At 45.5% G+C, this 21,147-nt stretch overlaps 15 non-coding genes across 15 annotated transcripts; all 15 read left to right on the forward strand.

Annotated features, from left to right (window-relative positions):
• Positions 1–334: 334 nt before the first annotated feature.
• Positions 335–525, forward strand: LOC141197405 (U2 spliceosomal RNA). The gene has a single exon (XR_012269662.1). It is a non-coding gene; the product is annotated as a U2 spliceosomal RNA (small nuclear RNA).
• A 1,114-nt stretch (positions 526–1,639) lies between these two features.
• On the forward strand, positions 1,640–1,830 carry LOC141197352 (U2 spliceosomal RNA). Its single transcript, XR_012269606.1, has one exon. It is a non-coding gene; the product is annotated as a U2 spliceosomal RNA (small nuclear RNA).
• Positions 1,831–2,945: 1,115 nt separating this feature from the next.
• Positions 2,946–3,136, forward strand: LOC141197353 (U2 spliceosomal RNA). Its single transcript, XR_012269607.1, has one exon. It is a non-coding gene; the product is annotated as a U2 spliceosomal RNA (small nuclear RNA).
• Positions 3,137–4,251: 1,115 nt separating this feature from the next.
• LOC141197355 (U2 spliceosomal RNA) lies at positions 4,252–4,442 on the forward strand. Its single transcript, XR_012269609.1, has one exon. It is a non-coding gene; the product is annotated as a U2 spliceosomal RNA (small nuclear RNA).
• Positions 4,443–5,557: 1,115 nt separating this feature from the next.
• LOC141197356 (U2 spliceosomal RNA) lies at positions 5,558–5,748 on the forward strand. Its single transcript, XR_012269610.1, has one exon. It is a non-coding gene; the product is annotated as a U2 spliceosomal RNA (small nuclear RNA).
• A 1,114-nt stretch (positions 5,749–6,862) lies between these two features.
• Positions 6,863–7,053, forward strand: LOC141197357 (U2 spliceosomal RNA). Its single transcript, XR_012269611.1, has one exon. It is a non-coding gene; the product is annotated as a U2 spliceosomal RNA (small nuclear RNA).
• A 1,115-nt stretch (positions 7,054–8,168) lies between these two features.
• Positions 8,169–8,359, forward strand: LOC141197358 (U2 spliceosomal RNA). The gene has a single exon (XR_012269612.1). It is a non-coding gene; the product is annotated as a U2 spliceosomal RNA (small nuclear RNA).
• Positions 8,360–9,474: 1,115 nt separating this feature from the next.
• On the forward strand, positions 9,475–9,665 carry LOC141197359 (U2 spliceosomal RNA). The gene has a single exon (XR_012269613.1). It is a non-coding gene; the product is annotated as a U2 spliceosomal RNA (small nuclear RNA).
• Positions 9,666–10,779: 1,114 nt separating this feature from the next.
• LOC141197360 (U2 spliceosomal RNA) lies at positions 10,780–10,970 on the forward strand. Its single transcript, XR_012269614.1, has one exon. It is a non-coding gene; the product is annotated as a U2 spliceosomal RNA (small nuclear RNA).
• A 1,993-nt stretch (positions 10,971–12,963) lies between these two features.
• Positions 12,964–13,146, forward strand: LOC141197545 (U2 spliceosomal RNA). The gene has a single exon (XR_012269795.1). It is a non-coding gene; the product is annotated as a U2 spliceosomal RNA (small nuclear RNA).
• A 1,115-nt stretch (positions 13,147–14,261) lies between these two features.
• Positions 14,262–14,452, forward strand: LOC141197361 (U2 spliceosomal RNA). The gene has a single exon (XR_012269615.1). It is a non-coding gene; the product is annotated as a U2 spliceosomal RNA (small nuclear RNA).
• A 1,115-nt stretch (positions 14,453–15,567) lies between these two features.
• On the forward strand, positions 15,568–15,758 carry LOC141197362 (U2 spliceosomal RNA). The gene has a single exon (XR_012269616.1). It is a non-coding gene; the product is annotated as a U2 spliceosomal RNA (small nuclear RNA).
• A 1,115-nt stretch (positions 15,759–16,873) lies between these two features.
• Positions 16,874–17,064, forward strand: LOC141197485 (U2 spliceosomal RNA). Its single transcript, XR_012269737.1, has one exon. It is a non-coding gene; the product is annotated as a U2 spliceosomal RNA (small nuclear RNA).
• A 1,993-nt stretch (positions 17,065–19,057) lies between these two features.
• On the forward strand, positions 19,058–19,240 carry LOC141197546 (U2 spliceosomal RNA). Its single transcript, XR_012269796.1, has one exon. It is a non-coding gene; the product is annotated as a U2 spliceosomal RNA (small nuclear RNA).
• A 1,115-nt stretch (positions 19,241–20,355) lies between these two features.
• LOC141197363 (U2 spliceosomal RNA) lies at positions 20,356–20,546 on the forward strand. The gene has a single exon (XR_012269617.1). It is a non-coding gene; the product is annotated as a U2 spliceosomal RNA (small nuclear RNA).
• Positions 20,547–21,147: the final 601 nt, after the last annotated feature.

The raw sequence follows: 21,147 nt of genomic DNA on the forward strand, positions 1-21,147 counted from the left end.
GCAGCAGCAGGAGAGGTATGTAATCAGGAGCCCTCCTGCTAAGGGTAGACAGCTGCTCGTTCCACCCCACCCCCCGCCTTAATTGGTTCTCCTCCCTTCCAACGGTGTTGAGGCGGGTGGGAACAGCAGGGGGTGAAGGTGCTGTGTTTAAAGAGGTGGAGTTATGCAGATCTAAAACGCGTGGATTGCAGCAGCAGCAAGCCGAAAAGTGCAGGCATGTAAGGGATCTAGAGGTTGACAACATGTCTTCTTAACGGGAGTCCAGGAGCTCATCTCCACAAATGGACTTTTCAGGATCCTTGGGTGGCTCCGTAGTTTGAAACCAATTCTGGTTATCGCTTCTCGGCCTTTTGGCTAAGATCAAGTGTAGTATCTGTTCTTATCAGTTTAATATCTGATACGTCCCCTATCTGGGGACCATATATTAAATGGATTTTTAGAACAGGGAGATGGAAATAGAGCTTGCTCTGTCCACTCCACGCATTGACCTGGTATTGCAGTATCTCCAGGACCGGTGCACCCCTTCTTTAATGCAGTTTCTAAAATCAGAAAGAATTGAATTCAATGTTTTTTGTTCATTTTGCTTGTTTGTCGGATTTTGGGATGGACTCTTTGGCTTTGCTTTTCTTCTCCTCATTGGATTTTTCATGTTCAAAGTTGCAGAAGCCAGATTACAAGCTCATTTTGGTTCAACTTCAGCAACTGTGCATTGCATTGCCATGTAATGTGATGCAATGCTATCTTTCTAGCTCTCCCTTTTTACTTCCTTTTGGATAAACAGACATATTAGGCAAGCATTTTGGAGCTTTCACCTAAATAACTACAGGTGGTGAGATAAGCTGCACAATATAATTGACCTTTCAGTATATTGTTGCACACACACCATCTATTTAGCAAATGCCCTTGTTATCAACAGCAGCCTTTTAAACTCACCTGAGCTAACAGGTATGTGCGCTGGTTACTCTGCTGCGCTTAAAATTTCTTTTTTGGTTTGCTACAATGCCTTTTCTGAAACGTTGTCTCCTTCTGCTGGAACACTGACTTCTTTCATTTAATGCCTGCAGACTATAAAAGAGAACCCAACCTAAAAGTTTGGTTGATTAGTCTGTGGCATTCTGTTAAACTGTTGCTTATGGCGGTCTCTGTGAGCTTCTCAGCGACATTCAGCCAGCCAGGTATCCTGCCTGCAGTAGATGGAATGTGGCAATGGAACGCTGGCTGCGCGTGTCATAATAGGCTCTGAGCCTTTATATACCTGTGCACAGCAGCAGCCACCTTCAGTCTGCTGCTGGACAGCCAGCAGCAGCAGCAGCAGGAGAGGTATGTAATCAGGAGCCCTCCTGCTAAGGGTAGACAGCTGCTCGTTCCACCCCACCCCCCGCCTTAATTGGTTCTCCTCCCTTCCAACGGTGTTGAGGCGGGTGGGAACAGCAGGGGGTGAAGGTGCTGTGTTTAAAGAGGTGGAGTTATGCAGATCTAAAACGCGTGGATTGCAGCAGCAGCAAGCCGAAAAGTGCAGGCATGTAAGGGATCTAGAGGTTGACAACATGTCTTCTTAACGGGAGTCCAGGAGCTCATCTCCACAAATGGACTTTTCAGGATCCTTGGGTGGCTCCGTAGTTTGAAACCAATTCTGGTTATCGCTTCTCGGCCTTTTGGCTAAGATCAAGTGTAGTATCTGTTCTTATCAGTTTAATATCTGATACGTCCCCTATCTGGGGACCATATATTAAATGGATTTTTAGAACAGGGAGATGGAAAAAGAGCTTGCTCTGTCCACTCCACGCATTGACCTGGTATTGCAGTATCTCCAGGACCGGTGCACCCCTTCTTTAATGCAGTTTCTAAAATCAGAAAGAATTGAATTCAATGTTTTCTGTTCATTTTGCTTGTTTGTCGGATTTTGGGATGGACTCTTTGGCTTTGCTTTTCTTCTCCTCATTGGATTTTTCATGTTCAAAGTTGCAGAAGCCAGATTACAAGCTCATTTTGGTTCAACTTCAGCAACTGTGCATTGCATTGCCATGTAATGTGATGCAATGCTATCTTTCTAGCTCTCCCTTTTTACTTCCTTTTGGATAAACAGACATATTAGGCAAGCATTTTGGAGCTTTCACCTAAATAACTACAGGTGGTGAGATAAGCTGCACAATATAATTGACCTTTCAGTATATTGTTGCACACACACCATCTATTTAGCAAATGCCCTTGTTATCAACAGCAGCCTTTTAAACTCACCTGAGCTAACAGGTATGTGCGCTGGTTACTCTGCTGCGCTTAAAATTTCTTTTTTGGTTTGCTACAATGCCTTTTCTGAAACGTTGTCTCCTTCTGCTGGAACACTGACTTCTTTCATTTAATGCCTGCAGACTATAAAAGAGAACCCAACCCAAAAAGTTTGGTTGATTAGTCTGTGGCATTCTGTTAAACTGTTGCTTATGGCGGTCTCTGTGAGCTTCTCAGCGACATTCAGCCAGCCAGGTATCCTGCCTGCAGTAGATGGAATGTGGCAATGGAACGCTGGCTGCGCGTGTCATAATAGGCTCTGAGCCTTTATATACCTGTGCACAGCAGCAGCCACCTTCAGTCTGCTGCTGGACAGCCAGCAGCAGCAGCAGCAGGAGAGGTATGTAATCAGGAGCCCTCCTGCTAAGGGTAGACAGCTGCTCGTTCCACCCCACCCCCCGCCTTAATTGGTTCTCCTCCCTTCCAACGGTGTTGAGGCGGGTGGGAACAGCAGGGGGTGAAGGTGCTGTGTTTAAAGAGGTGGAGTTATGCAGATCTAAAACGCGTGGATTGCAGCAGCAGCAAGCCGAAAAGTGCAGGCATGTAAGGGATCTAGAGGTTGACAACATGTCTTCTTAACGGGAGTCCAGGAGCTCATCTCCACAAATGGACTTTTCAGGATCCTTGGGTGGCTCCGTAGTTTGAAACCAATTCTGGTTATCGCTTCTCGGCCTTTTGGCTAAGATCAAGTGTAGTATCTGTTCTTATCAGTTTAATATCTGATACGTCCCCTATCTGGGGACCATATATTAAATGGATTTTTAGAACAGGGAGATGGAAAAAGAGCTTGCTCTGTCCACTCCACGCATTGACCTGGTATTGCAGTATCTCCAGGACCGGTGCACCCCTTCTTTAATGCAGTTTCTAAAATCAGAAAGAATTGAATTCAATGTTTTTTGTTCATTTTGCTTGTTTGTCGGATTTTGGGATGGACTCTTTGGCTTTGCTTTTCTTCTCCTCATTGGATTTTTCATGTTCAAAGTTGCAGAAGCCAGATTACAAGCTCATTTTGGTTCAACTTCAGCAACTGTGCATTGCATTGCCATGTAATGTGATGCAATGCTATCTTTCTAGCTCTCCCTTTTTACTTCCTTTTGGATAAACAGACATATTAGGCAAGCATTTTGGAGCTTTCACCTAAATAACTACAGGTGGTGAGATAAGCTGCACAATATAATTGACCTTTCAGTATATTGTTGCACACACACCATCTATTTAGCAAATGCCCTTGTTATCAACAGCAGCCTTTTAAACTCACCTGAGCTAACAGGTATGTGCGCTGGTTACTCTGCTGCGCTTAAAATTTCTTTTTTGGTTTGCTACAATGCCTTTTCTGAAACGTTGTCTCCTTCTGCTGGAACACTGACTTCTTTCATTTAATGCCTGCAGACTATAAAAGAGAACCCAACCCAAAAAGTTTGGTTGATTAGTCTGTGGTATTCTGTTAAACTGTTGCTTATGGCGGTCTCTGTGAGCTTCTCAGCGACATTCAGCCAGCCAGGTATCCTGCCTGCAGTAGATGGAATGTGGCAATGGAACGCTGGCTGCGCGTGTCATAATAGGCTCTGAGCCTTTATATACCTGTGCACAGCAGCAGCCACCTTCAGTCTGCTGCTGGACAGCCAGCAGCAGCAGCAGCAGGAGAGGTATGTAATCAGGAGCCCTCCTGCTAAGGGTAGACAGCTGCTCGTTCCACCCCACCCCCCGCCTTAATTGGTTCTCCTCCCTTCCAACGGTGTTGAGGCGGGTGGGAACAGCAGGGGGTGAAGGTGCTGTGTTTAAAGAGGTGGAGTTATGCAGATCTAAAACGCGTGGATTGCAGCAGCAGCAAGCCGAAAAGTGCAGGCATGTAAGGGATCTAGAGGTTGACAACATGTCTTCTTAACGGGAGTCCAGGAGCTCATCTCCACAAATGGACTTTTCAGGATCCTTGGGTGGCTCCGTAGTTTGAAACCAATTCTGGTTATCGCTTCTCGGCCTTTTGGCTAAGATCAAGTGTAGTATCTGTTCTTATCAGTTTAATATCTGATACGTCCCCTATCTGGGGACCATATATTAAATGGATTTTTAGAACAGGGAGATGGAAAAAGAGCTTGCTCTGTCCACTCCACGCATTGACCTGGTATTGCAGTATCTCCAGGACCGGTGCACCCCTTCTTTAATGCAGTTTCTAAAATCAGAAAGAATTGAATTCAATGTTTTTTGTTCATTTTGCTTGTTTGTCGGATTTTGGGATGGACTCTTTGGCTTTGCTTTTCTTCTCCTCATTGGATTTTTCATGTTCAAAGTTGCAGAAGCCAGATTACAAGCTCATTTTGGTTCAACTTCAGCAACTGTGCATTGCATTGCCATGTAATGTGATGCAATGCTATCTTTCTAGCTCTCCCTTTTTACTTCCTTTTGGATAAACAGACATATTAGGCAAGCATTTTGGAGCTTTCACCTAAATAACTACAGGTGGTGAGATAAGCTGCACAATATAATTGACCTTTCAGTATATTGTTGCACACACACCATCTATTTAGCAAATGCCCTTGTTATCAACAGCAGCCTTTTAAACTCACCTGAGCTAACAGGTATGTGCGCTGGTTACTCTGCTGCGCTTAAAATTTCTTTTTTGGTTTGCTACAATGCCTTTTCTGAAACGTTGTCTCCTTCTGCTGGAACACTGACTTCTTTCATTTAATGCCTGCAGACTATAAAAGAGAACCCAACCCAAAAAGTTTGGTTGATTAGTCTGTGGCATTCTGTTAAACTGTTGCTTATGGCGGTCTCTGTGAGCTTCTCAGCGACATTCAGCCAGCCAGGTATCCTGCCTGCAGTAGATGGAATGTGGCAATGGAACGCTGGCTGCGCGTGTCATAATAGGCTCTGAGCCTTTATATACCTGTGCACAGCAGCAGCCACCTTCAGTCTGCTGCTGGACAGCCAGCAGCAGCAGCAGCAGGAGAGGTATGTAATCAGGAGCCCTCCTGCTAAGGGTAGACAGCTGCTCGTTCCACCCCACCCCCCGCCTTAATTGGTTCTCCTCCCTTCCAACGGTGTTGAGGCGGGTGGGAACAGCAGGGGGTGAAGGTGCTGTGTTTAAAGAGGTGGAGTTATGCAGATCTAAAACGCGTGGATTGCAGCAGCAGCAAGCCGAAAAGTGCAGGCATGTAAGGGATCTAGAGGTTGACAACATGTCTCCTTAACGGGAGTCCAGGAGCTCATCTCCACAAATGGACTTTTCAGGATCCTTGGGTGGCTCCGTAGTTTGAAACCAATTCTGGTTATCGCTTCTCGGCCTTTTGGCTAAGATCAAGTGTAGTATCTGTTCTTATCAGTTTAATATCTGATACGTCCCCTATCTGGGGACCATATATTAAATGGATTTTTAGAACAGGGAGATGGAAAAAGAGCTTGCTCTGTCCACTCCACGCATTGACCTGGTATTGCAGTATCTCCAGGACCGGTGCACCCCTTCTTTAATGCAGTTTCTAAAATCAGAAAGAATTGAATTCAATGTTTTTTGTTCATTTTGCTTGTTTGTCGGATTTTGGGATGGACTCTTTGGCTTTGCTTTTCTTCTCCTCATTGGATTTTTCATGTTCAAAGTTGCAGAAGCCAGATTACAAGCTCATTTTGGTTCAACTTCAGCAACTGTGCATTGCATTGCCATGTAATGTGATGCAATGCTATCTTTCTAGCTCTCCCTTTTTACTTCCTTTTGGATAAACAGACATATTAGGCAAGCATTTTGGAGCTTTCACCTAAATAACTACAGGTGGTGAGATAAGCTGCACAATATAATTGACCTTTCAGTATATTGTTGCACACACACCATCTATTTAGCAAATGCCCTTGTTATCAACAGCAGCCTTTTAAACTCACCTGAGCTAACAGGTATGTGCGCTGGTTACTCTGCTGCGCTTAAAATTTCTTTTTTGGTTTGCTACAATGCCTTTTCTGAAACGTTGTCTCCTTCTGCTGGAACACTGACTTCTTTCATTTAATGCCTGCAGACTATAAAAGAGAACCCAACCCAAAAAGTTTGGTTGATTAGTCTGTGGCATTCTGTTAAACTGTTGCTTATGGCGGTCTCTGTGAGCTTCTCAGCGACATTCAGCCAGCCAGGTATCCTGCCTGCAGTAGATGGAATGTGGCAATGGAACGCTGGCTGCGCGTGTCATAATAGGCTCTGAGCCTTTATATACCTGTGCACAGCAGCAGCCACCTTCAGTCTGCTGCTGGACAGCCAGCAGCAGCAGCAGCAGGAGAGGTATGTAATCAGGAGCCCTCCTGCTAAGGGTAGACAGCTGCTCGTTCCACCCCACCCCCGCCTTAATTGGTTCTCCTCCCTTCCAACGGTGTTGAGGCGGGTGGGAACAGCAGGGGGTGAAGGTGCTGTGTTTAAAGAGGTGGAGTTATGCAGATCTAAAACGCGTGGATTGCAGCAGCAGCAAGCCGAAAAGTGCAGGCATGTAAGGGATCTAGAGGTTGACAACATGTCTTCTTAACGGGAGTCCAGGAGCTCATCTCCACAAATGGACTTTTCAGGATCCTTGGGTGGCTCCGTAGTTTGAAACCAATTCTGGTTATCGCTTCTCGGCCTTTTGGCTAAGATCAAGTGTAGTATCTGTTCTTATCAGTTTAATATCTGATACGTCCCCTATCTGGGGACCATATATTAAATGGATTTTTAGAACAGGGAGATGGAAAAAGAGCTTGCTCTGTCCACTCCACGCATTGACCTGGTATTGCAGTATCTCCAGGACCGGTGCACCCCTTCTTTAATGCAGTTTCTAAAATCAGAAAGAATTGAATTCAATGTTTTTTGTTCATTTTGCTTGTTTGTCGGATTTTGGGATGGACTCTTTGGCTTTGCTTTTCTTCTCCTCATTGGATTTTTCATGTTCAAAGTTGCAGAAGCCAGATTACAAGCTCATTTTGGTTCAACTTCAGCAACTGTGCATTGCATTGCCATGTAATGTGATGCAATGCTATCTTTCTAGCTCTCCCTTTTTACTTCCTTTTGGATAAACAGACATATTAGGCAAGCATTTTGGAGCTTTCACCTAAATAACTACAGGTGGTGAGATAAGCTGCACAATATAATTGACCTTTCAGTATATTGTTGCACACACACCATCTATTTAGCAAATGCCCTTGTTATCAACAGCAGCCTTTTAAACTCACCTGAGCTAACAGGTATGTGCGCTGGTTACTCTGCTGCGCTTAAAATTTCTTTTTTGGTTTGCTACAATGCCTTTTCTGAAACGTTGTCTCCTTCTGCTGGAACACTGACTTCTTTCATTTAATGCCTGCAGACTATAAAAGAGAACCCAACCCAAAAAGTTTGGTTGATTAGTCTGTGGTATTCTGTTAAACTGTTGCTTATGGCGGTCTCTGTGAGCTTCTCAGCGACATTCAGCCAGCCAGGTATCCTGCCTGCAGTAGATGGAATGTGGCAATGGAACGCTGGCTGCGCGTGTCATAATAGGCTCTGAGCCTTTATATACCTGTGCACAGCAGCAGCCACCTTCAGTCTGCTGCTGGACAGCCAGCAGCAGCAGCAGCAGGAGAGGTATGTAATCAGGAGCCCTCCTGCTAAGGGTAGACAGCTGCTCGTTCCACCCCACCCCCCGCCTTAATTGGTTCTCCTCCCTTCCAACGGTGTTGAGGCGGGTGGGAACAGCAGGGGGTGAAGGTGCTGTGTTTAAAGAGGTGGAGTTATGCAGATCTAAAACGCGTGGATTGCAGCAGCAGCAAGCCGAAAAGTGCAGGCATGTAAGGGATCTAGAGGTTGACAACATGTCTTCTTAACGGGAGTCCAGGAGCTCATCTCCACAAATGGACTTTTCAGGATCCTTGGGTGGCTCCGTAGTTTGAAACCAATTCTGGTTATCGCTTCTCGGCCTTTTGGCTAAGATCAAGTGTAGTATCTGTTCTTATCAGTTTAATATCTGATACGTCCCCTATCTGGGGACCATATATTAAATGGATTTTTAGAACAGGGAGATGGAAAAAGAGCTTGCTCTGTCCACTCCACGCATTGACCTGGTATTGCAGTATCTCCAGGACCGGTGCACCCCTTCTTTAATGCAGTTTCTAAAATCAGAAAGAATTGAATTCAATGTTTTTTGTTCATTTTGCTTGTTTGTCGGATTTTGGGATGGACTCTTTGGCTTTGCTTTTCTTCTCCTCATTGGATTTTTCATGTTCAAAGTTGCAGAAGCCAGATTACAAGCTCATTTTGGTTCAACTTCAGCAACTGTGCATTGCATTGCCATGTAATGTGATGCAATGCTATCTTTCTAGCTCTCCCTTTTTACTTCCTTTTGGATAAACAGACATATTAGGCAAGCATTTTGGAGCTTTCACCTAAATAACTACAGGTGGTGAGATAAGCTGCACAATATAATTGACCTTTCAGTATATTGTTGCACACACACCATCTATTTAGCAAATGCCCTTGTTATCAACAGCAGCCTTTTAAACTCACCTGAGCTAACAGGTATGTGCGCTGGTTACTCTGCTGCGCTTAAAATTTCTTTTTTGGTTTGCTACAATGCCTTTTCTGAAACGTTGTCTCCTTCTGCTGGAACACTGACTTCTTTCATTTAATGCCTGCAGACTATAAAAGAGAACCCAACCCAAAAAGTTTGGTTGATTAGTCTGTGGCATTCTGTTAAACTGTTGCTTATGGCGGTCTCTGTGAGCTTCTCAGCGACATTCAGCCAGCCAGGTATCCTGCCTGCAGTAGATGGAATGTGGCAATGGAACGCTGGCTGCGCGTGTCATAATAGGCTCTGAGCCTTTATATACCTGTGCACAGCAGCAGCCACCTTCAGTCTGCTGCTGGACAGCCAGCAGCAGCAGCAGCAGGAGAGGTATGTAATCAGGAGCCCTCCTGCTAAGGGTAGACAGCTGCTCGTTCCACCCCACCCCCCGCCTTAATTGGTTCTCCTCCCTTCCAACGGTGTTGAGGCGGGTGGGAACAGCAGGGGGTGAAGGTGCTGTGTTTAAAGAGGTGGAGTTATGCAGATCTAAAACGCGTGGATTGCAGCAGCAGCAAGCCGAAAAGTGCAGGCATGTAAGGGATCTAGAGGTTGACAACATGTCTCCTTAACGGGAGTCCAGGAGCTCATCTCCACAAATGGACTTTTCAGGATCCTTGGGTGGCTCCGTAGTTTGAAACCAATTCTGGTTATCGCTTCTCGGCCTTTTGGCTAAGATCAAGTGTAGTATCTGTTCTTATCAGTTTAATATCTGATACGTCCCCTATCTGGGGACCATATATTAAATGGATTTTTAGAACAGGGAGATGGAAAAAGAGCTTGCTCTGTCCACTCCACGCATTGACCTGGTATTGCAGTATCTCCAGGACCGGTGCACCCCTTCTTTAATGCAGTTTCTAAAATCAGAAAGAATTGAATTCAATGTTTTTTGTTCATTTTGCTTGTTTGTCGGATTTTGGGATGGACTCTTTGGCTTTGCTTTTCTTCTCCTCATTGGATTTTTCATGTTCAAAGTTGCAGAAGCCAGATTACAAGCTCATTTTGGTTCAACTTCAGCAACTGTGCATTGCATTGCCATGTAATGTGATGCAATGCTATCTTTCTAGCTCTCCCTTTTTACTTCCTTTTGGATAAACAGACATATTAGGCAAGCATTTTGGAGCTTTCACCTAAATAACTACAGGTGGTGAGATAAGCTGCACAATATAATTGACCTTTCAGTATATTGTTGCACACACACCATCTATTTAGCAAATGCCCTTGTTATCAACAGCAGCCTTTTAAACTCACCTGAGCTAACAGGTATGTGCGCTGGTTACTCTGCTGCGCTTAAAATTTCTTTTTTGGTTTGCTACAATGCCTTTTCTGAAACGTTGTCTCCTTCTGCTGGAACACTGACTTCTTTCATTTAATGCCTGCAGACTATAAAAGAGAACCCAACCCAAAAAGTTTGGTTGATTAGTCTGTGGCATTCTGTTAAACTGTTGCTTATGGCGGTCTCTGTGAGCTTCTCAGCGACATTCAGCCAGCCAGGTATCCTGCCTGCAGTAGATGGAATGTGGCAATGGAACGCTGGCTGCGCGTGTCATAATAGGCTCTGAGCCTTTATATACCTGTGCACAGCAGCAGCCACCTTCAGTCTGCTGCTGGACAGCCAGCAGCAGCAGCAGCAGGAGAGGTATGTAATCAGGAGCCCTCCTGCTAAGGGTAGACAGCTGCTCGTTCCACCCCACCCCCGCCTTAATTGGTTCTCCTCCCTTCCAACGGTGTTGAGGCGGGTGGGAACAGCAGGGGGTGAAGGTGCTGTGTTTAAAGAGGTGGAGTTATGCAGATCTAAAACGCGTGGATTGCAGCAGCAGCAAGCCGAAAAGTGCAGGCATGTAAGGGATCTAGAGGTTGACAACATGTCTTCTTAACGGGAGTCCAGGAGCTCATCTCCACAAATGGACTTTTCAGGATCCTTGGGTGGCTCCGTAGTTTGAAACCAATTCTGGTTATCGCTTCTCGGCCTTTTGGCTAAGATCAAGTGTAGTATCTGTTCTTATCAGTTTAATATCTGATACGTCCCCTATCTGGGGACCATATATTAAATGGATTTTTAGAACAGGGAGATGGAAAAAGAGCTTGCTCTGTCCACTCCACGCATTGACCTGGTATTGCAGTATCTCCAGGACCGGTGCACCCCTTCTTTAATGCAGTTTCTAAAATCAGAAAGAATTGAATTCAATGTTTTTTGTTCATTTTGCTTGTTTGTCGGATTTTGGGATAGACTCTTTGGCTTTGCTTTTCTTCTCCTCATTGGATTTTTCATGTTCAAAGTTGCAGAAGCCAGATTACAAGCTCATTTTGGTTCAACTTCAGCAACTGTGCATTGCATTGCCATGTAATGTGATGCAATGCTATCTTTCTAGCTCTCCCTTTTTACTTCCTTTTGGATAAACAGACATATTAGGCAAGCATTTTGGAGCTTTCACCTAAATAACTACAGGTGGTGAGATAAGCTGCACAATATAATTGACCTTTCAGTATATTGTTGCACACACACCATCTATTTAGCAAATGCCCTTGTTATCAACAGCAGCCTTTTAAACTCACCTGAGCTAACAGGTATGTGCGCTGGTTACTCTGCTGCGCTTAAAATTTCTTTTTTGGTTTGCTACAATGCCTTTTCTGAAACGTTGTCTCCTTCTGCTGGAACACTGACTTCTTTCATTTAATGCCTGCAGACTATAAAAGAGAACCCAACCCAAAAAGTTTGGTTGATTAGTCTGTGGCATTCTGTTAAACTGTTGCTTATGGCGGTCTCTGTGAGCTTCTCAGCGACATTCAGCCAGCCAGGTATCCTGCCTGCAGTAGATGGAATGTGGCAATGGAACGCTGGCTGCGCGTGTCATAATAGGCTCTGAGCCTTTATATACCTGTGCACAGCAGCAGCCACCTTCAGTCTGCTGCTGGACAGCCAGCAGCAGCAGCAGGAGAGGTATGTAATCAGGAGCCCTCCTGCTAAGGGTAGACAGCTGCTCGTTCCACCCCACCCCCCGCCTTAATTGGTTCTCCTCCCTTCCAACGGTGTTGAGGCGGGTGGGAACAGCAGGGGGTGAAGGTGCTGTGTTTAAAGAGGTGGAGTTATGCAGATCTAAAACGCGTGGATTGCAGCAGCAGCAAGCCGAAAAGTGCAGGCATGTAAGGGATCTAGAGGTTGACAACATGTCTTCTTAACGGGAGTCCAGGAGCTCATCTCCACAAATGGACTTTTCAGGATCCTTGGGTGGCTCCGTAGTTTGAAACCAATTCTGGTTATCGCTTCTCGGCCTTTTGGCTAAGATCAAGTGTAGTGTCTTTCGAAAAGGCGGTTTTGGATGTTGGCCGCCCTAGTAGATTGATACATTATGCACACTGGGGTTTAGGCGCTTGTTAGTACGCCAGGTGGCTAATATAGTCATCTGGTGGAAAGCATGGCCCCCCAGGATCGACGCCATTGGGCCGGGGAAGATCGAAAGCCCGAAGTGTGAAGTGCCCCAGGAGTGGTGACCCTGGGGTGCCTTAACTCACTGGGATTGGGAACCCCACTTGAGTTTATGGCACATTTGCACAAGCACTTCAAATTTTCTTTCTTCGCACACACCCTTATTCCGGGCCTTCTGGCCTTAGGATGGGGAATTTTTCAATTCCCGGTCGAAGGTCCGGGCAGTATTATACTGTGAAACCTTCACTATTTATTTAATTTCTTTGTCACTGTGTGTCCACTTATTCACGTGTGTCACGTCCTACTAGGATTTTGTCGGGATGCGGTTCCCTTACGGGTTCCTCTCTTGGCAGGTCTAGGGGGGGAGTGTGTGGCCATCAGGTTCCGCTCCCCCCTGAAACCCCCTGGCTCTCCTCTTTCGGGAGGAGAGCGTTGTTGGCTCCCCTCTTCCGGGAGGGGAGCACAGTCTTTGGCTCCCAGTGCCTTGCTCGGGTGAGAACTCGGGCAGGTGCTGGGGGTAAGATTGGGTCGCCTCTGGCTTCGGTTGGAGGTGGCTTTTTGTCCCTGTTCCTCGCTGTGGCCTTTTGGCTCGGAGGGACGGGGAATGGTTTGGGGGACCCTTCTCCTTTTGGAGAGGGTTTCAAGAAGACCAGCATCCTAGTGCACTTTTTTTGTGGCACTTGTCACTTTTTTAAGCGCACTCGGGTTTTGTACACGAATTCGGGCTTTCGATAAAAAAAAAAATCTGTTCTTATCAGTTTAATATCTGATACGTCCCCTATCTGGGGACCATATATTAAATGGATTTTTAGAACAGGGAGATGGAAAAAGAGCTTGCTCTGTCCACTCCACGCATTGACCTGGTATTGCAGTATCTCCAGGACCGGTGCACCCCTTCTTTAATGCAGTTTCTAAAATCAGAAAGAATTGAATTCAATGTTTTTTGTTCATTTTGCTTGTTTGTCGGATTTTGGGATGGACTCTTTGGCTTTGCTTTTCTTCTCCTCATTGGATTTTTCATGTTCAAAGTTGCAGAAGCCAGATTACAAGCTCATTTTGGTTCAACTTCAGCAACTGTGCATTGCATTGCCATGTAATGTGATGCAATGCTATCTTTCTAGCTCTCCCTTTTTACTTCCTTTTGGATAAACAGACATATTAGGCAAGCATTTTGGAGCTTTCACCTAAATAACTACAGGTGGTGAGATAAGCTGCACAATATAATTGACCTTTCAGTATATTGTTGCACACACACCATCTATTTAGCAAATGCCCTTGTTATCAACAGCAGCCTTTTAAACTCACCTGAGCTAACAGGTATGTGCGCTGGTTACTCTGCTGCGCTTAAAATTTCTTTTTTGGTTTGCTACAATGCCTTTTCTGAAACGTTGTCTCCTTCTGCTGGAACACTGACTTCTTTCATTTAATGCCTGCAGACTATAAAAGAGAACCCAACCCAAAAAGTTTGGTTGATTAGTCTGTGGCATTCTGTTAAACTGTTGCTTATGCCGGTCTCTGTGAGCTTCTCAGCGACATTCAGCCAGCCAGGTATCCTGCCTGCAGTAGATGGAATGTGGCAATGGAACGCTGGCTGCGCGTGTCATAATAGGCTCTGAGCCTTTATATACCTGTGCACAGCAGCAGCCACCTTCAGTCTGCTGCTGGACAGCCAGCAGCAGCAGCAGCAGGAGAGGTATGTAATCAGGAGCCCTCCTTCTAAGGGTAGACAGCTGCTCGTTCCACCCCACCCTCCGCCTTAATTGGTTCTCCTCCCTTCCAACGGTGTTGAGGCGGGTGGGAACAGCAGGGGGTGAAGGTGCTGTGTTTAAAGAGGTGGAGTTATGCAGATCTAAAACGCGTGGATTGCAGCAGCAGCAAGCCGAAAAGTGCAGGCATGTAAGGGATCTAGAGGTTGACAACATGTCTTCTTAACGGGAGTCCAGGAGCTCATCTCCACAAATGGACTTTTCAGGATCCTTGGGTGGCTCCGTAGTTTGAAACCAATTCTGGTTATCGCTTCTCGGCCTTTTGGCTAAGATCAAGTGTAGTATCTGTTCTTATCAGTTTAATATCTGATACGTCCCCTATCTGGGGACCATATATTAAATGGATTTTTAGAACAGGGAGATGGAAAAAGAGCTTGCTCTGTCCACTCCACGCATTGACCTGGTATTGCAGTATCTCCAGGACCGGTGCACCCCTTCTTTAATGCAGTTTCTAAAATCAGAAAGAATTGAATTCAATGTTTTTTGTTCATTTTGCTTGTTTGTCGGATTTTGGGATGGACTCTTTGGCTTTGCTTTTCTTCTCCTCATTGGATTTTTCATGTTCAAAGTTGCAGAAGCCAGATTACAAGCTCATTTTGGTTCAACTTCAGCAACTGTGCATTGCATTGCCATGTAATGTGATGCAATGCTATCTTTCTAGCTCTCCCTTTTTACTTCCTTTTGGATAAACAGACATATTAGGCAAGCATTTTGGAGCTTTCACCTAAATAACTACAGGTGGTGAGATAAGCTGCACAATATAATTGACCTTTCAGTATATTGTTGCACGCACACCATCTATTTAGCAAATGCCCTTGTTATCAACAGCAGCCTTTTAAACTCACCTGAGCTAACAGGTATGTGCGCTGGTTACTCTGCTGCGCTTAAAATTTCTTTTTTGGTTTGCTACAATGCCTTTTCTGAAACGTTGTCTCCTTCTGCTGGAACACTGACTTCTTTCATTTAATGCCTGCAGACTATAAAAGAGAACCCAACCCAAAAAGTTTGGTTGATTAGTCTGTGGCATTCTGTTAAACTGTTGCTTATGGCGGTCTCTGTGAGCTTCTCAGCGACATTCAGCCAGCCAGGTATCCTGCCTGCAGTAGATGGAATGTGGCAATGGAACGCTGGCTGCGCGTGTCATAATAGGCTCTGAGCCTTTATATACCTGTGCACAGCAGCAGCCACCTTCAGTCTGCTGCTGGACAGCCAGCAGCAGCAGCAGCAGGAGAGGTATGTAATCAGGAGCCCTCCTGCTAAGGGTAGACAGCTGCTCGTTCCACCCCACCCTCCGCCTTAATTGGTTCTCCTCCCTTCCAACGGTGTTGAGGCGGGTGGGAACAGCAGGGGGTGAAGGTGCTGTGTTTAAAGAGGTGGAGTTATGCAGATCTAAAACGCGTGGATTGCAGCAGCAGCAAGCCGAAAAGTGCAGGCATGTAAGGGATCTAGAGGTTGACAACATGTCTTCTTAACGGGAGTCCAGGAGCTCATCTCCACAAATGGACTTTTCAGGATCCTTGGGTGGCTCCGTAGTTTGAAACCAATTCTGGTTATCGCTTCTCGGCCTTTTGGCTAAGATCAAGTGTAGTATCTGTTCTTATCAGTTTAATATCTGATACGTCCCCTATCTGGGGACCATATATTAAATGGATTTTTAGAACAGGGAGATGGAAAAAGAGCTTGCTCTGTCCACTCCACGCATTGACCTGGTATTGCAGTATCTCCAGGACCGGTGCACCCCTTCTTTAATGCAGTTTCTAAAATCAGAAAGAATTGAATTCAATGTTTTTTGTTCATTTTGCTTGTTTGTCGGATTTTGGGATGGACTCTTTGGCTTTGCTTTTCTTCTCCTCATTGGATTTTTCATGTTCAAAGTTGCAGAAGCCAGATTACAAGCTCATTTTGGTTCAACTTCAGCAACTGTGCATTGCATTGCCATGTAATGTGATGCAATGCTATCTTTCTAGCTCTCCCTTTTTACTTCCTTTTGGATAAACAGACATATTAGGCAAGCATTTTGGAGCTTTCACCTAAATAACTACAGGTGGTGAGATAAGCTGCACAATATAATTGACCTTTCAGTATATTGTTGCACGCACACCATCTATTTAGCAAATGCCCTTGTTATCAACAGCAGCCTTTTAAACTCACCTGAGCTAACAGGTATGTGCGCTGGTTACTCTGCTGCGCTTAAAATTTCTTTTTTGGTTTGCTACAATGCCTTTTCTGAAACGTTGTCTCCTTCTGCTGGAACACTGACTTCTTTCATTTAATGCCTGCAGACTATAAAAGAGAACCCAACCCAAAAAGTTTGGTTGATTAGTCTGTGGCATTCTGTTAAACTGTTGCTTATGGCGGTCTCTGTGAGCTTCTCAGCGACATTCAGCCAGCCAGGTATCCTGCCTGCAGTAGATGGAATGTGGCAATGGAACGCTGGCTGCGCGTGTCATAATAGGCTCTGAGCCTTTATATACCTGTGCACAGCAGCAGCCACCTTCAGTCTGCTGCTGGACAGCCAGCAGCAGCAGCAGCAGGAGAGGTATGTAATCAGGAGCCCTCCTGCTAAGGGTAGACAGCTGCTCGTTCCACCCCACCCCCCGCCTTAATTGGTTCTCCTCCCTTCCAACGGTGTTGAGGCGGGTGGGAACAGCAGGGGGTGAAGGTGCTGTGTTTAAAGAGGTGGAGTTATGCAGATCTAAAACGCGTGGATTGCAGCAGCAGCAAGCCGAAAAGTGCAGGCATGTAAGGGATCTAGAGGTTGACAACATGTCTTCTTAACGGGAGTCCAGGAGCTCATCTCCACAAATGGACTTTTCAGGATCCTTGGGTGGCTCCGTAGTTTGAAACCAATTCTGGTTATCGCTTCTCGGCCTTTTGGCTAAGATCAAGTGTAGTATCTGTTCTTATCAGTTTAATATCTGATACGTCCCCTATCTGGGGACCATATATTAAATGGATTTTTAGAACAGGGAGATGGAAAAAGAGCTTGCTCTGTCCACTCCACGCATTGACCTGGTATTGCAGTATCTCCAGGACCGGTGCACACCTTCTTTAATGCAGTTTCTAAAATCAGAAAGAATTGAATTCAATGTTTTTTGTTCATTTTGCTTGTTTGTCGGATTTTGGGATGGACTCTTTGGCTTTGCTTTTCTTCTCCTCATTGGATTTTTCATGTTCAAAGTTGCAGAAGCCAGATTACAAGCTCATTTTGGTTCAACTTCAGCAACTGTGCATTGCATTGCCATGTAATGTGATGCAATGCTATCTTTCTAGCTCTCCCTTTTTACTTCCTTTTGGATAAACAGACATATTAGGCAAGCATTTTGGAGCTTTCACCTAAATAACTACAGGTGGTGAGATAAGCTGCACAATATAATTGACCTTTCAGTATATTGTTGCACACACACCATCTATTTAGCAAATGCCCTTGTTATCAACAGCAGCCTTTTAAACTCACCTGAGCTAACAGGTATGTGCGCTGGTTACTCTGCTGCGCTTAAAATTTCTTTTTTGGTTTGCTACAATGCCTTTTCTGAAACGTTGTCTCCTTCTGCTGGAACACTGACTTCTTTCATTTAATGCCTGCAGACTATAAAAGAGAACCCAACCCAAAAAGTTTGGTTGATTAGTCTGTGGCATTCTGTTAAACTGTTGCTTATGGCGGTCTCTGTGAGCTTCTCAGCGACATTCAGCCAGCCAGGTATCCTGCCTGCAGTAGATGGAATGTGGCAATGGAACGCTGGCTGCGCGTGTCATAATAGGCTCTGAGCCTTTATATACCTGTGCACAGCAGCAGCCACCTTCAGTCTGCTGCTGGACAGCCAGCAGCAGCAGCAGGAGAGGTATGTAATCAGGAGCCCTCCTGCTAAGGGTAGACAGCTGCTCGTTCCACCCCACCCCCCGCCTTAATTGGTTCTCCTCCCTTCCAACGGTGTTGAGGCGGGTGGGAACAGCAGGGGGTGAAGGTGCTGTGTTTAAAGAGGTGGAGTTATGCAGATCTAAAACGCGTGGATTGCAGCAGCAGCAAGCCGAAAAGTGCAGGCATGTAAGGGATCTAGAGGTTGACAACATGTCTTCTTAACGGGAGTCCAGGAGCTCATCTCCACAAATGGACTTTTCAGGATCCTTGGGTGGCTCCGTAGTTTGAAACCAATTCTGGTTATCGCTTCTCGGCCTTTTGGCTAAGATCAAGTGTAGTGTCTTTCGAAAAGGCGGTTTTGGATGTTGGCCGCCCTAGTAGATTGATACATTATGCACACTGGGGTTTAGGCGCTTGTTAGTACGCCAGGTGGCTAATATAGTCATCTGGTGGAAAGCATGGCCCCCCAGGATCGACGCCATTGGGCCGGGGAAGATCGAAAGCCCGAAGTGTGAAGTGCCCCAGGAGTGGTGACCCTGGGGTGCCTTAACTCACTGGGATTGGGAACCCCACTTGAGTTTATGGCACATTTGCACAAGCACTTCAAATTTTCTTTCTTCGCACACACCCTTATTCCGGGCCTTCTGGCCTTAGGATGGGGAATTTTTCAATTCCCGGTCGAAGGTCCGGGCAGTATTATACTGTGAAACCTTCACTATTTATTTAATTTCTTTGTCACTGTGTGTCCACTTATTCACGTGTGTCACGTCCTACTAGGATTTTGTCGGGATGCGGTTCCCTTACGGGTTCCTCTCTTGGCAGGTCTAGGGGGGGAGTGTGTGGCCATCAGGTTCCGCTCCCCCCTGAAACCCCCTGGCTCTCCTCTTTCGGGAGGAGAGCGTTGTTGGCTCCCCTCTTCCGGGAGGGGAGCACAGTCTTTGGCTCCCAGTGCCTTGCTCGGGTGAGAACTCGGGCAGGTGCTGGGGGTAAGATTGGGTCGCCTCTGGCTTCGGTTGGAGGTGGCTTTTTGTCCCTGTTCCTCGCTGTGGCCTTTTGGCTCGGAGGGACGGGGAATGGTTTGGGGGACCCTTCTCCTTTTGGAGAGGGTTTCAAGAAGACCAGCATCCTAGTGCACTTTTTTTGTGGCACTTGTCACTTTTTTAAGCGCACTCGGGTTTTGTACACGAATTCGGGCTTTCGATAAAAAAAAAAATCTGTTCTTATCAGTTTAATATCTGATACGTCCCCTATCTGGGGACCATATATTAAATGGATTTTTAGAACAGGGAGATGGAAAAAGAGCTTGCTCTGTCCACTCCACGCATTGACCTGGTATTGCAGTATCTCCAGGACCGGTGCACCCCTTCTTTAATGCAGTTTCTAAAATCAGAAAGAATTGAATTCAATGTTTTTTGTTCATTTTGCTTGTTTGTCGGATTTTGGGATGGACTCTTTGGCTTTGCTTTTCTTCTCCTCATTGGATTTTTCATGTTCAAAGTTGCAGAAGCCAGATTACAAGCTCATTTTGGTTCAACTTCAGCAACTGTGCATTGCATTGCCATGTAATGTGATGCAATGCTATCTTTCTAGCTCTCCCTTTTTACTTCCTTTTGGATAAACAGACATATTAGGCAAGCATTTTGGAGCTTTCACCTAAATAACTACAGGTGGTGAGATAAGCTGCACAATATAATTGACCTTTCAGTATATTGTTGCACACACACCATCTATTTAGCAAATGCCCTTGTTATCAACAGCAGCCTTTTAAACTCACCTGAGCTAACAGGTATGTGCGCTGGTTACTCTGCTGCGCTTAAAATTTCTTTTTTGGTTTGCTACAATGCCTTTTCTGAAACGTTGTCTCCTTCTGCTGGAACACTGACTTCTTTCATTTAATGCCTGCAGACTATAAAAGAGAACCCAACCCAAAAAGTTTGGTTGATTAGTCTGTGGCATTCTGTTAAACTGTTGCTTATGCCGGTCTCTGTGAGCTTCTCAGCGACATTCAGCCAGCCAGGTATCCTGCCTGCAGTAGATGGAATGTGGCAATGGAACGCTGGCTGCGCGTGTCATAATAGGCTCTGAGCCTTTATATACCTGTGCACAGCAGCAGCCACCTTCAGTCTGCTGCTGGACAGCCAGCAGCAGCAGCAGCAGGAGAGGTATGTAATCAGGAGCCCTCCTTCTAAGGGTAGACAGCTGCTCGTTCCACCCCACCCTCCGCCTTAATTGGTTCTCCTCCCTTCCAACGGTGTTGAGGCGGGTGGGAACAGCAGGGGGTGAAGGTGCTGTGTTTAAAGAGGTGGAGTTATGCAGATCTAAAACGCGTGGATTGCAGCAGCAGCAAGCCGAAAAGTGCAGGCATGTAAGGGATCTAGAGGTTGACAACATGTCTTCTTAACGGGAGTCCAGGAGCTCATCTCCACAAATGGACTTTTCAGGATCCTTGGGTGGCTCCGTAGTTTGAAACCAATTCTGGTTATCGCTTCTCGGCCTTTTGGCTAAGATCAAGTGTAGTATCTGTTCTTATCAGTTTAATATCTGATACGTCCCCTATCTGGGGACCATATATTAAATGGATTTTTAGAACAGGGAGATGGAAAAAGAGCTTGCTCTGTCCACTCCACGCATTGACCTGGTATTGCAGTATCTCCAGGACCGGTGCACCCCTTCTTTAATGCAGTTTCTAAAATCAGAAAGAATTGAATTCAATGTTTTTTGTTCATTTTGCTTGTTTGTCGGATTTTGGGATGGACTCTTTGGCTTTGCTTTTCTTCTCCTCATTGGATTTTTCATGTTCAAAGTTGCAGAAGCCAGATTACAAGCTCATTTTGGTTCAACTTCAGCAACTGTGCATTGCATTGCCATGTAATGTGATGCAATGCTATCTTTCTAGCTCTCCCTTTTTACTTCCTTTTGGATAAACAGACATATTAGGCAAGCATTTTGGAGCTTTCACCTAAATAACTACAGGTGGTGAGATAAGCTGCACAATATAATTGACCTTTCAGTATATTGTTGCACGCACACCATCTATTTAGCAAATGCCCTTGTTATCAACAGCAGCCTTTTAAACTCACCTGAGCTAACAGGTATGTGCGCTGGTTACTCTGCTGCGCTTAAAATTTCTTTTTTGGTTTGCTACAATGCCTTTTCTGAAACGTTGTCTCCTTCTGCTGGAACACTGACTTCTTTCATTTAATGCCTGCAGACTATAAAAGAGAACCCAACCCAAAAAGTTTGGTTGATTAGTCTGTGGCATTCTGTTAAACT

The sequence above is a fragment of the Phyllobates terribilis genome, unplaced genomic scaffold, assembly GCF_046119375.1.
Source record: "Phyllobates terribilis strain yellow unplaced genomic scaffold, ASM4611937v1 Scaffold_84__1_contigs__length_6523798, whole genome shotgun sequence".
In the NCBI taxonomy this organism is placed as follows: Eukaryota; Metazoa; Chordata; class Amphibia; order Anura; family Dendrobatidae; genus Phyllobates; species Phyllobates terribilis.